The sequence below is a fragment of the Botryllus schlosseri genome, chromosome 7 (genome assembly GCF_051294905.1).
Source record: "Botryllus schlosseri isolate E-star chromosome 7, Bs_hap1, whole genome shotgun sequence".
In the NCBI taxonomy this organism is placed as follows: Eukaryota; Metazoa; Chordata; class Ascidiacea; order Stolidobranchia; family Styelidae; genus Botryllus; species Botryllus schlosseri.
This window is the reverse complement of record NC_137242.1, coordinates 29,428,176-29,442,115: the sequence shown is the minus strand read 5'-3', so window position 1 is coordinate 29,442,115 and position 13,940 is coordinate 29,428,176.

Sequence of the window (13,940 nt, the reverse complement as noted above, 5' to 3'; positions counted from 1 at the left end):
TAATTGTAAAAATCCTACGTCGCTGACACGATAATGCATAGCGATCTAGTTATAGTACGGTGTCGGAATCCATTCGCGAGATGTTCTATAGGTAAATTGAGATAATCCAAAACCGAATATTTTGACTTTGGCGTAGTGTGAATTGAAATAGGATTGACAAACATGACTACCAACTTTCCCACAGTCCCGTTTCGATATTATACGCACATTGATTTGAAACAAGTAATGAAACATTGCAACTCTATTCGCGATCCCGCTTTCCGTTTGTCAAAGAGATATTTTAACATCTTACCATACTCAAAAGAATTATTCACAACATTAACAGTTGTTAAAAATCTAGTTTTCACTTACTTGATTATATCACTACAACTCGCAAACTTGAATTAATTCATCCTGAATGTATTCATATGACCGATAATTTTTATTCGACTGTAAAAGTCGTTACTAATCTATAACACAAAGTAATTACTACTCGGTACATATACGACTTGACATAACCTATTACATTTTGAGTATACGAGATTTGAATGTCTGAACAATAACTGAGAATTAAATAATCGCAAGTGAATCCGTATATCACAGCGTATAAGATATTGGAATGTCAGCAACTCTGTACGGTCATAGTTACTACCACATTACCTAATTTACCCGGCCAACTCGTCATGATCATCCCTGAAATCAACACAAACATGACCACTGACTTGAGTTAACCACAAAACAGCATCAAGTTTTAAATCCACTTGTAGCTTACGGATTATTTGAATGCTGGTTATGTTTTGTTGTAATTGAGTGTACGGAAATAGTATTACATCTAGACTAGAGCCCGACCGATATTGGATTTCTGAGCCGATACCGATAAGACCGATATCCAGTACCTCCACCGATAACACCGATATATTCAGCCGATATTCAAAAGATATGGAATCTAGCTCAAGGCCCATATTTAACACCTCAGAGCATTTCTTTTAACAACTTTACAGCCATTGATATGCTTGAACATGAAATAAATGATCAAGGAACTATAAAAATGTATCAAAAGCACCAATCCAGCAGTTGCAGATTACAGCTCACGAAGCACAATTTCTCGGCCCTTCCTCCAAGGAGTGAACTTCTGTGGTCTTCCATAGATGATGTATATAGTACTAAACACAGTGAGCAGTCTTTCACTTGGTAGCATAGTTAGTGGCACAGCAGGAAATCTTTCTTCATTTCGGTTCGACCGCTCCCTTGCAGGGGATCTTTCCTTCAATGGTTTTACCAAATAATGATATTGATATTCTTCTGACAATGCACCTGGAGCCTTCAGCACATCATTAACAAATAGCTGATGAGAATGTGCAAAACAACTCAAATTGTCCACGTCTGCAACTGCTCCACCCATCCCCCATGGGCCTTTGACCAGCATTTCAACAATCAATTGATCAATATTTTACACTCTTTTGTCAGAATTGGCCAATGTCATCATGGAATCAAAATTTTCGTATCAATTACTGGCTTTACTCCACGTTTGCTTGATTTTCTTGCCCTCTATGCTGGCATATTTCCTATCATGGTGGCCCCGCAGCCGCAGGCCTCAGTCAGACGACTTCATACATTACTGGTATACTTAGCTCTGTTGGTACCGAACCGGGAATTGTTTCGACGCGACGCTTTTCTCTATCATTACGAGGGTTAGTCCAGCATGATTGAAGTTCTCATTTCTCTTACCGATTGAAATCTTCTGCAGACAACTATCCATCCAGCTGCTCTCTGTCTTTGGTGATCGATTACTGCAGGGGGATTCCCACGTAGTCAGTGGGGCATAACGGTGGTTAGTTATCTATATTATTCAGAGAGACACGCCTACTGCCCTGTATGCAGTATGCACTATATGCAGCTTGGCCATTTATTTTTATAATTGACCGTCCTCACGTCTTTCATCGACTTCTCTTGACTCCCTGCCACCATGTTGTGACGTCACGAAAATGGCCGATATTTTTTTACCTTCAATGGCCGATACCGATATTTCTCTCCAAGCGTGATATCGACTCGATATTATCGGCGAGCCGATAATCGGTCGGGCTCTAATCTAGACATCTTACCATCTTACGATATTCAAAGAGTCAACCACAAAAACATTGTCAAGTAAATCCGTTACCCGACCAAATCAAACAGTATCAGTATGAAAAACAGCCAAGCATACACGAGTCCATACAATCACTAAAACCTAAAATCCATAACAAGTTCGGTTTTACTCATATCCCTACGACGCATCTTTTTTTATTCAACTTTAAAAGTCGTTACTATTCTGTAAGATAGAGGAATTACTACGCGGTATATTCTGCAAGACAAAGTAATTATTACTCGATATATTTTGTGAGACAAAGTAATTACCACTCGGTGCAGGTGACTTGAGATTAACATAATATGTTTGAGTATACGAGATTTGAAAGTCTGATCAACGTATAGTTGCGACTTCATTTCTTACAATCGAACGCTGGTGTTATATCGAAAGTTACCATTCTGTAAACATAAGGATTGATACATTGATGTGCCATATGTAATAGTTGATCATAACTTGATTATTAAATTATTCGTGTTGATTAGACCCAGCGTTGTGGTAAAGGTTATTATGACAACAACAATCTTTTCAGTGCCGTTGTTATTAACATATCGAGTTGTAAAACTTGTTCATGATTGAAAAATTATTCCACCTTGGTACATATCACTCTGCGTATCGCGGATACCAGAAAATATTTTACAAATGTAATTGTTTCCAGTAACCAAGACTAAAGATGAAACAACAATTTCGTTTGATGATTAACAACCGGTGCAATACTTTATTGTCGCAATCTGCGACATCGAATTGAAACATACGCACATTACGCAGTACGAAAATATCACTTTGGGCTCCGGGACGGTGTCATTTAATCTGTGTTAAACTCCGTTCACACTCTCTGTCGAAAATGCGTGAACTGTAAAAACGTTACGAGGTCACACTCTAAGACTTTGATCATCAAAAAAGTAAATAGAGGTATCTTTACTGGATGGATTCTATTCAACTGGTCTTGGTTAATACAAAACCCATAACAATAATATCGAAGTATGTGCTACACTTAAATCTACAAAAATGTGTTTGTATTGCTGTTCATAGTAGCGATATCGATTTGAACCTCCAGAATAATTGTCATCATGTAACCAAACTAAGGAAAGTTGTTGTCAATTTGTATGATGTTCACTGAATGCGTACTAGAACTAATTGTGTAACGCACACGATCAGAGAAATTGGAAATTTTCCCATTGTCATTCGTCACAATACTCGACCACTAAAATACGTTACTTGGATGTGATTGAATCGCTGGTAGTTAACTCGATAAATCAAACCCCTAAGAAATTTCACTCACTCATTGGATATTAAACAGTGTCGCCTAATCGGTGTGGGTCGCTTTTTCTAAATACAAATCATACCTGGCCATCGCTGATAATTAACTCGGTAAATCAAAACCCTAAGAAATTTCACTCACTCGTTGGATATTAAACAGTGTCACCTAATCGGTGTAGATCGTTTTCTAAATGTAAATCATATAGGACCAGCATAAAAAATTTTCACCCACTCGAAAATGAAACCAATGTGTTGGTCTCCATTCGATATTTTGTTTGGGTCAAATACTTTGCAATGAACACATTTGAGTGGTTGAGCTTTACATCATCAAGCTGTCGCTTGTAAATCAAGATTTCGGTAAACTTGTAAATGTATCGTTTAACTAACCGACATTTAGTGATTGGTGAACATACCAAACGATACACATCCACCTCGAAATACTCCGTTGATCGTAATTTCCATCATCGTAATAATCGAAGTACATTTGTGTCGAATTCGTAACAACCGAATTTTCTATGACATGATAAATTTTTGACAAGTTATACTTAGAAGGTTGGTACATATCGCAAAAAATAATATACCATTCATATTGATACTGTTACTCCATTGATCGGTATTTTCAAACGAGTCGATTTTCAAACGAGTAAAATTTATTACCTGAGTTGTTCCGCTTACTATATTAAAATGTTAACTCATCCATCTTTCAAAACCACAACGAACAACGATAAAAAGTATGCAATCAAACACAACATGTTTTACTTTTGTAGGACACTAATTATTATCTCATTTCATACTAAGTGTATAAGAAAGATACTCATGACACACGAAAATATTCGATATTCCCATGCTACGAACCAGTACAATGATTGGTGACGCTTTCAAACTGTTTCGATGTCACAAGAACTTTATTGTCTGAATGGTTGTTCATGTATCTTAATAATCAAATAGTTCAACACAGAACTAGTACGAACAGAAACATCAGAGTTGTTTACACAAAATTTTGTATGCGTGCAGTATGCGAACACCATGTGTAAGTCGAGCACAATCGCGGTAGCCATCCAAGTTTAGTTAACACAAATTCATTACAACGGAACCGCGTAAACTTTCGCGAAAGAAAAGCATACCCACTTCCCGAGGGTTCTGTCAATGTCATATCAATAAACCAGATACTCCAACAACAGAGTACATATGTTTTCTAGTCACGGTCCTTACATCTTCCACATAGATCAATCTACTTTGCTACCGAAAAGTGCTGAGTCATCACATGATTGTCCTCATAACAAAACAACCAGTAGATGGAGCTGTATTAAAATTTTCCTAACCCTTTGGACACCAGTGACAAATTGTTTAGTGTATCGAGTTGTTGTTCAGCGTCAAGTCTCCATGTTGAAGCATACATTAAAACAGTGCAATCACAATCCAATTAAAACCACGAATCTATTTTCATTTCCTCACAAACTGCCACATACAGAAAAATAAATTATATTTTTCCAAAACATACTTGTAACCAATCGCTTTCATTAAACACACAACACCATAATAGGAGCGCCATCTACGCCGGCTCTGTGGCAAACTAATTACCAAAACATTACCATGCGGCTGATTCCTAGATTTAGCCAACTATTTCACACCTTTTTACTGAAATTACGACATGTCAACGCAGTCTATACCTGAGAGTACGAATCATCGCGGCATCCATAAAAATAACGATATATCGAAGTCGCGCTCACCGTAAACGTTGGGATTACTTCAAGTCGGTCATATATAATAATTTGGGATATACGTACTAAGTAATGGCGTCACTGTTTACTATACTTGATATTCAACACCACTTCACCAGAGATCCCTATGCCGTAACGTTATCAGGCAGGTCATCGACACAACGTATACCTGAAAGGGGGGTATCATCGACGAGACGGCAGGCAGGGGTCAAAAGGGGGGGTCACCAGCGGGCCCATAAGAACCCCTGCCACATCACAACCGATCTATATAACTACTCACGAACTGCAATGGTTTCCGATCAAAATTTGAATTATTATCTTAAGTTATGTGTCTGCTGTTTCATTCCATAGGCATATATCCGTATATTAAAATACATCATTATCGTAATAAACACATCACGATCTGCCGCGTTTGGAACAGATTCGAAATGAAATCCCTGGCGTATGGCAACCCTAACCTATGGGCTATCGCCACCACCAGAATTGGTGAAAATACGATGATTGCCAGCCGGTGACAGTTCGAGTCAGAAATTACAAAGAAGTGCGACCACAGATATGTGAATTAGATTCTATAAATAACGAATATATTCTATTATATTCACAAAGTAACATGGCTGTATCGGTATGGGAGTGGAGTTTGCCCCTCTGCGATTACCTACATTTCGTTGCAATTTTTCTGAAAACTCATCTAGCGTTCTAGGAATTAGATTTCAATGTCTTTGATTTGCTTCTAATGGCGACTAGAGTGAAAACGCGACACTGCAGCGGGGTAGTTGATTGTGACCCATGAGCAACCTCGACATTCGCTGTTACGAGGGATTTTTTACGTTGTTGTTTGTTTGTGGTATTCATGGTGTTAGTGGACTACTATGGTCATTTGCACCAGGCCGATTTTCTGCGTTTTTCGTATTTGCCGTCTTGTAGCACGGTCTACCTCTATAGGCTTTTTAAGACACCGCTTACACTGATAAGATGACGAGGAGGAGCGTACATTGTGAAGTTATTTCTTCCAATAAATCTGAAATTTTCTCGTAAATGTGCTGGATTGAGCAAGCTTTTCTCGATTCACTCACAATGGCCAGATGAAATCGTGTGGTTTACCATGAGAAAACCCGCGGACCATATTCTGACACCCTAGAGTTATACTATACGAATACAGCTGGAATTCGAAATCAGCATATTTTCAAGTTAGCAAATCCAAGTTTATGCGGACTAAAAATTAATCTCAACAACTTGCGGATCTCACATTAGCTTGGTATGATTTAATGACTTTATTTTTTATAGTATATTCATATTGAAATCAACACGAATATTTTAGCTTGACAATGGTCAGGGGTATTTGTCAGCAACTAGTAGAGAATTTGAAACAACATTTTATATCAACAATAGTATCGCAAAATATGACGTCACCGGCATGACGTTCCGAATAATAGGGCGAAGAGAGCGCCTAATTTTTCGCACAAATAGGATTTTATTGGTCATATTGGTGTTCAGAAACACTCAACAGGACATCAATTTAATTCAAGGTGGGTTGCACTGAAACTAATCCTAATGCTGGTTGTGACTACAGAGAGCACGGCGTCGCTCCGTAATGCCATGCTAAATTTGATAAGTTTTGAAATTGAAATAAATTGTGTTGATTTAGGGTATAGCCTAATTGAGGGCGACACCGGACAATCTATATTGCATCTAAGTCTGTCTTAGTCAGTGCGGTTCGGCAGCTCTTATCAACAGCTACTAAGCGCACCAAGCTTTAACTACTACGAAAGCTATGAAGTACGTGGGAATCGCTCTAAATCTTCAAAGAATATCAGAAATTTGCTCAAATGAAGTTGAAATAAGCCTATACTCCGTTCAAAGCGACTGCTGGAGTTTGAATTTGGCGAGCATTCTTGGATACGAAATAAGTTTCATATTGAACAATCGTCTCCTCAGAATAGGTGTGAAACAGCACATGTTTATAGTCAGAATTTATACAGACTTTGTCAATTTCTCGCGTCCCCTCTGAGAGCCTCCCGCGCACCCAGGTTGAGACGCACTGATTCAGTAGTTCTAGTTCTAGTTGTGAATTGCTGAAAAGCCGGTAATGCTAGCTCCACTTCTAGCTGCGCATTTTGAAACCCCAGTGGTTTGTAAAAGTCTGGCAACAACAGCCATAGAATGAGGTCGACGAAGGTCACAGTGCGCGAATCATAGGGGGTGGTGGCGCGTGGAGTCGGTCTATGGACTCGGTACCAATCCAGTGATAGCGGGAACGTAATTACGATCTCGATCGGCCTAATTGCATGATTGGTATCTCGTGCGATGCAATCCTGCAATATCCAAACGCGCATCTGAACAGTCGCAGGTACATCACGTCCTAGTTCAAAACGCTTCTTGTTACAGCATGGTCAAAGGCTGATGATTGTACGTCCGCATCGGAACTTCGTTTGGCGTTGAGAAGGAAAAGAGACCCAACAGGTTAGTTTTCCGTTTATTCATCCTATGTGAGACACTGGATTGACATATAAATGAACGCAGTTTTCGTACTCGTGTAGAGATTCCGCAGAATTGTTCTTAAGTGCTATGATAGTGGCGACGACTGGCGGTTTACATCAGGGGCGACGAACATACTGCCCGCCAGACATTGTTATCAGGCCGGCAGAGCATTTCTTAAGCTATTGCTTCTACTATCCAACACATTTCTTACAAATGTTGTGATTTTCCGTATGACGCACGCTTACATAAATAATCCCTCCAGAAAGCAGATGTCAAACGAGTTCATGTTCATAGGACACGCTAAAACCATCAGACGGCATATCTTGGTGCTTGACTCCAGTCTCCATCAAGAAAAAGTCAATGATATTGACACGAAATTGCGATAAGGCAAAATTGTGCATACTCAGTAGTATTTTCTGTAACATTTGACCCAAAAGCCTCTGTTATCCGTAATATCGTTCAACATAGGATCGGTAATAAATAGCGCTGAGCAAACCGAGTGATTCGATTCTCATTCACGTATTCGGTCGGATTGGAGTCAAGCCCGAGTATTGGAATATCACTCATTTATGGCGTAGCAACAGGGTGAACGGTGTTGAAAGCTCGCATATATGTACCTTTTATGCGGTCACATATAATAGAATGCAAGTTCTACATCACATAAATGGCAATTTGGTATTTTATCGCCAATACCTATTTAATCGTACTATGCGTCAATGCTTTGGGTTGATCCGACTTCATATCCACTAACGCGCGTAGCTTTGTACAGTACACAATGTACAATAGACAATGTAAAATTGTACGTACATGTTTCGTTGCGATACGACTAATCGAAGTTTACAGCCTTCCGCTTCCACCCACATTTCACAGTTGAGATAGTATCCGCCGTGAAAATCGAAATTATTCCGATCAATCGCTCAATGGAATTGCCGATTTTCATGGTCATTGTGTTGCGGCGCTCCGACCGTTCTGAACAATCGGCTTTTACGGCTATCGCGGAGTCGTTCCATTACGTATCTATCCGTAGACTGATAGTAGATACGTACAGTTCATCGTGGGACGATTTGACTTGTAAGCTATGGATGAAGTTCATTAAAAAATTACATTCTTTGACCCGTGATAGATTTAGCATTTATGATACTCGTATACCAGACGTAGTGTTATCCTATCACATTCACATCTAGCATAAAGCTACGAAATGGATGCCATTGAATATCTCAAGAGCGCCACCGTTTTACTGAAGCCTATCCGTCCGGCACAAGACGGCAAAATGTTGCGCATGAAGCTATCTCGCTTCGTGGACGTCACGTCTCGTTTTATCAAAGCAAATTCCGCGGATTTGGTCACCGAAGGAACTTCCAGTATGGATTGCCACGATTCCATTCGGCTCAGAAATATTTGCGAACGCGGACAGCAGACATACGACATTACAGACCGTTATAAACCGGTTGAGTCCAGAAATCTTGTTAGGCGTTCGGTGATATCGTGCCCTTGACAGCAGACATCTTTTGTGGCTCCTTTCGGGGCTTCATGGAGTTGTATTAAGGGTGACTCGTTGAAGGGGGGATTGGATTGCGAGCAAAATGACCCGAGTAGGAAAGCATCACGCATTCTGAGTCATCACCTAGGAAGACTGAAGGTGGGTTGATTCAATATTGATTTATTGAGTATTCAGTAAATGAGTATCCGTGCGGTGGAAGACGTGGACATATTTTCAAATATAGGATCACGGAAGGTTAACCTATTGAGAATTGTGGCTTATCGTAAAGTACGCCTATTTTCCTAATCAGTCCATCGTGCATAGGTTAATCATTGCTTTCCTAGTCATTAGGTTCCAATTCCCGTGTGATCTAAATCGACACTGTTACTGTCACAGCATCTGACGCCTAAATTCCAGCTAGTAATGAATGTGAACGAAACAACAGTCTTGTGTGGTACGAGAAGACTGCTGAGCAAGTAACCAATGATTAGTCAACAGCATGCGCACTGATTTCCGTTATGCGATTGCATGCATACTACGTGCTGACTATATCGGCGACTATTACCACCGTTCATTGCGATTTTACCATCCCGCGATGACCGGTACTGTAATAAAACTACTCACAACTATTGAAATTTTCGTTTGCATTACTTGGGTAAATGATAAATACATTGCATGTTATCTACGGTGCACAAAGCATAGTTAGGACCCCACAAATCTGTCGGTTGGAGTTCTGGAATCGACTAGTTCACTACGCCATACTATATATTTAAATGTAGCAACAAATAAGATAAATATAATTCTTTCCTCCAGAATATAACAAACAACAGCATATGATTAAACGTTGGCCCGACTTCCCCGTGTTGCGATTGCTAAAATATCTGCTGATCAGTAGGGCGATTTTTTTTTGACCTAAAAAACGAAAGATTTTGACCTAAAAAATCTAAATTTTGACATTTTTTGACCTTAAAAAACTAAATTTTGACCAAATTTTGACCTAACGTATGCAAATTAGGTGTTTTCCCAAAAAAATGTTCGAATTTTACTACTTATCCTCATTTCTGGTTTGAATTGTCTGTCCTTACGAAGTAGTTTTCCCTGAAAAACTTGTTTGACGCAAAAACTGACAAATTTTTACATGACGAAATATTATTTTAACAAAATTTGGCCCTATGATGAATACCAGTACATGATGTACTATGGTGAAAATAATTAAAATTCGTTGTAGTACAACGTAAGATACTTTCCTGCATTCTCGGCAGGGATATCTAGATATCTAGTTCTAGATATTCCTGATTCTCGGGTAAAAAGTGTCTGTCTTTACTAAGTAGCTTGCCATGGATGAAGATGTGGCGAGATAGCGTAGTGGGATAATCCACAGCTACAACACCAATGGGTTTTAGGTTCTAGTCCGACCGAGGTCGACTCCAGAATTCCTACCCAAGTGTTGAAGGTTTATCTAGGTTCCCCCTCGCCATCTCATCCGCGTAAGCGGTGTCTTACAAAAAGCATAGAAGTGGGTCGTGCTACAAGTCGGCAGATACTCGGCGGATACGGAATCGAAAATAAGGAAGATCGGCCTGGTGTAAATGACCATTGTAGTCGACAAACACCATGAATATACAAACAACAACAGCAAGAAGAATGGAGAAAGAACGTTCAACTGTAGCAACTATTGGCTGGCAACACTGAAGCTGTGCGTGCGTACACTGCTGGCGACTAGAGCTGGGCAAAATCGAGTACCTGAGTGATTCGATTCTGAATCACGTAATATGCTTCGAGTCGAGTCGAGTAATCGAGTATCACTCGTTATGACGTCATGAAAGAATGTAATACTTCGAAGTTCAAATATGTACCGTTTATGCCCCCACAAGGAATATAGTGCCTTTTAGCCGTCTCATAAATGATAATTTGGTATTTATTCGACCATACCGATTTCATTCCACTTGGTGACAATGTTGTGAGATAATCATGACTTCAGAAATGTGCTACGTCCAGTAATCTTCGTAGCTTCGTACCATATGTTTCGTATGCCACGATACCGCCAATCAAGGTTTCAAGGCTTCACCAGTGAAAATTAGTATCGAAACTATAATTCTCGAGGATAAATTGACTTTCAGTGATGAGAAGCGTATAATTTCAGTACTCGAAAAAATCGTATTTTACTACTCGACTCGAATCATTAAAATTAATACTCGATTCAGATTCGAGTACTCGAATCATTGTGCCCAGCCCTACTGGCGACACACCTTGTTGCTTCATTCTGACAATGGTGTACATCTCAATTTTTGTAAGAACCATGCAATGCACACGCAGTCTTGCTTCACTTAGAATATTGCGGTACGTTGAGCATAACACCGTGTCAACCTATTTGTTTCATTTGACTGTTTATGATTCACAATGAGCAGACAATGCGCCGTCTACCACGGTAGGCCTATAAAAGTAGGCTACAAACTGTAAAATGTCAAACGATAAGTTCACCGATTGCGCAAAATCTACGATACAAATAAAATGCAGGTTGCGAAAAATTTTGTCAATTTTGACATTTTTTGACCTAACGCTAAAATTTTGACCTTATTTTGACTTTTTTTGACATGTCAAAAAAAAATCGCCCTACTGATCAGTACGGGTAGAAGACTATATAGAGTCCATGGAATGCATATTATCCCTAATTTGCCACGTCTAGCTCTTGTTTCAAACATTCGTGATAACTTGAGATTGGAGACGCAGCATCTTCGTGGCTATTAGGTCGTGTAATATGCTATGGGCGTGAGGAAACACTTCTTTCCTATGTGAAGACCAACATTTCGTAGGCAATTCAAATCGGAATTATACCAATCCCTGTCACACTCGAGGATTGTCATTGATTTCCGGTGTACCTGTCATTTTTATATCGTCTTCTTCAGAATCTGATCGGAATTATAAGTCGTTATCACGCCAACGAAATGAACACATTTACAATGGCCTACATCGAAGATGTGTCTCAGGAGAGCTTGAAATAATATTGACCCTCTGCAGGGCGAACATATAGCAGTTTTCTTTCGGTAGCTGGCGTCAGACATGGTGGGCAATAACGCTGATCAACAGCGCGTCGTGGAGGAGTTCCAGAGGAAAATGGAGAAGTTGGAAGCTGAGAATAGCCGGCTGTGAGCCGGTGGATCAAATGCGTCGTCACGTGTCCCACACGACGCATTGTCTACGGCAGGGGTCGGCAACCTTTTGCTAGTCGCGGGCCAAATTTCGGGTGTACAACCTTTCGGCGGGCCGGATTTTTTCTTAGTACTATATTTTACGCTCACTTCGGTATATTATCCTACATTGCTGCAATCTCAATCATACCAATCCTAAGACACATGTATTTACACTTCAACGACACAGAATAATTGTGACAATTGACGCAGCTTGCTTTATGTAAGGTTTTCAACTTCTGGTAACAAGTCAGATGAAACAAGAATCAGACCCCATTCAAAATGGACGTCCGAAATACGTGATCTTAGCTTGCTCTTCGTGAATTTCATTGTTCAAAACTATTGTTGACCTGCGTACGTGCTTTCAAAAATCGATGCAATTTTTTGCATTGCTGGTCAAGCTGGGATAAAGACCAATTTCAAGAACGTACTCTTTGTCAAAGTCATGCAGCGATATGCTCTTTGTATGAAATTTGTCATTCAATTCAACTGCATCGCATTTCAGAAAGGCCCATTTGAAATTTGCAGGCAATGGTATTGGCGTCCATATCAGTGTTGGGATGACTCGAGTCATGACTTGACTCGAGTAAGACTCGAGTCACCTTTTTCGTATGACTTGACTTGACTCGAGTCACTTTGCTGAAATGACTTGACTTGACTTGACTCGGCGTATCAAAAAATCGGACTGACTCGTGACTCGAAGCAAAATTCACGAGTCAATTTTAAGTCATCAAGCAATCGATGTCGATGAAATCACTCTATCTTGCATATGGTCGGATTGTTCGCGAAACGCTGGTGTAACCCGTCAAAGCGACCAATCATTCAATGATCGTGCGTTTTACTGAAACTCCATTGTTCTCTCACAAATAAATTGACCACAAATGAAGTGATCAAAGCATACAGCTTACGCTGTCGTAAACTAGTATAGTAGAGTAATTCAATAGCAAAATGTATAATTCTGTTCTCTGTTCTTATACCTTAGCTAAACCTCTTGTTTCGTTGAAATTGAATTCGAATATAGTTAATATAGTCATCAACCATTGGCGCAGACTCGAATAGTATCATATCAATTTGTAAATTGGTAATGCATCGCATCTTATTACTTCGTTTCTATAGTCTCTATTTTGGCTGGTAACTAAATTGAGGCTATGCAATTACTTCCGTGGTTCAGCATTTCTATGTATATGTGAGCGATACAGCGCCTTCTTGCTTGTATATTTAACTCTCTATATTCGTTCAACGGTTCAGAATCAATGACCACGCAATCTGTATTTCAGACAGCTTGCAAAATGCAATGACGTAATCATGCCTCATACTTCGAAAAGGCAACCTGACTTGAATTGTGACTTGACTCGTGACTTGACTTGACTTGACTCGACTTGACTCGAGTCTCCTCCAAAAATCGAGTGACTTGACTTGACTCGAGTCACCTTCGAAAATCGATTGACTTGACTTGACTCGAGTCAAAATCTGCGATGACTCGAAATGACTCGTGACTCGAAGGTAGTGACTTGATCCCAACACTGGTCCATATTAAACACAGTACTGAATAGTCAGAATTCATTTTGTAAACAAGAAATGTCGGAAAGCGGGTGAATATTCAGTAGTTAAATTTCGTATCACAGTTACAAATGTAGTGTTGGTGCTAGGTTTTCTCTCCTCCAGTATAGGAAAGTGAGCATAATTTTCGTTGTACTGTTGACATTTCCAGA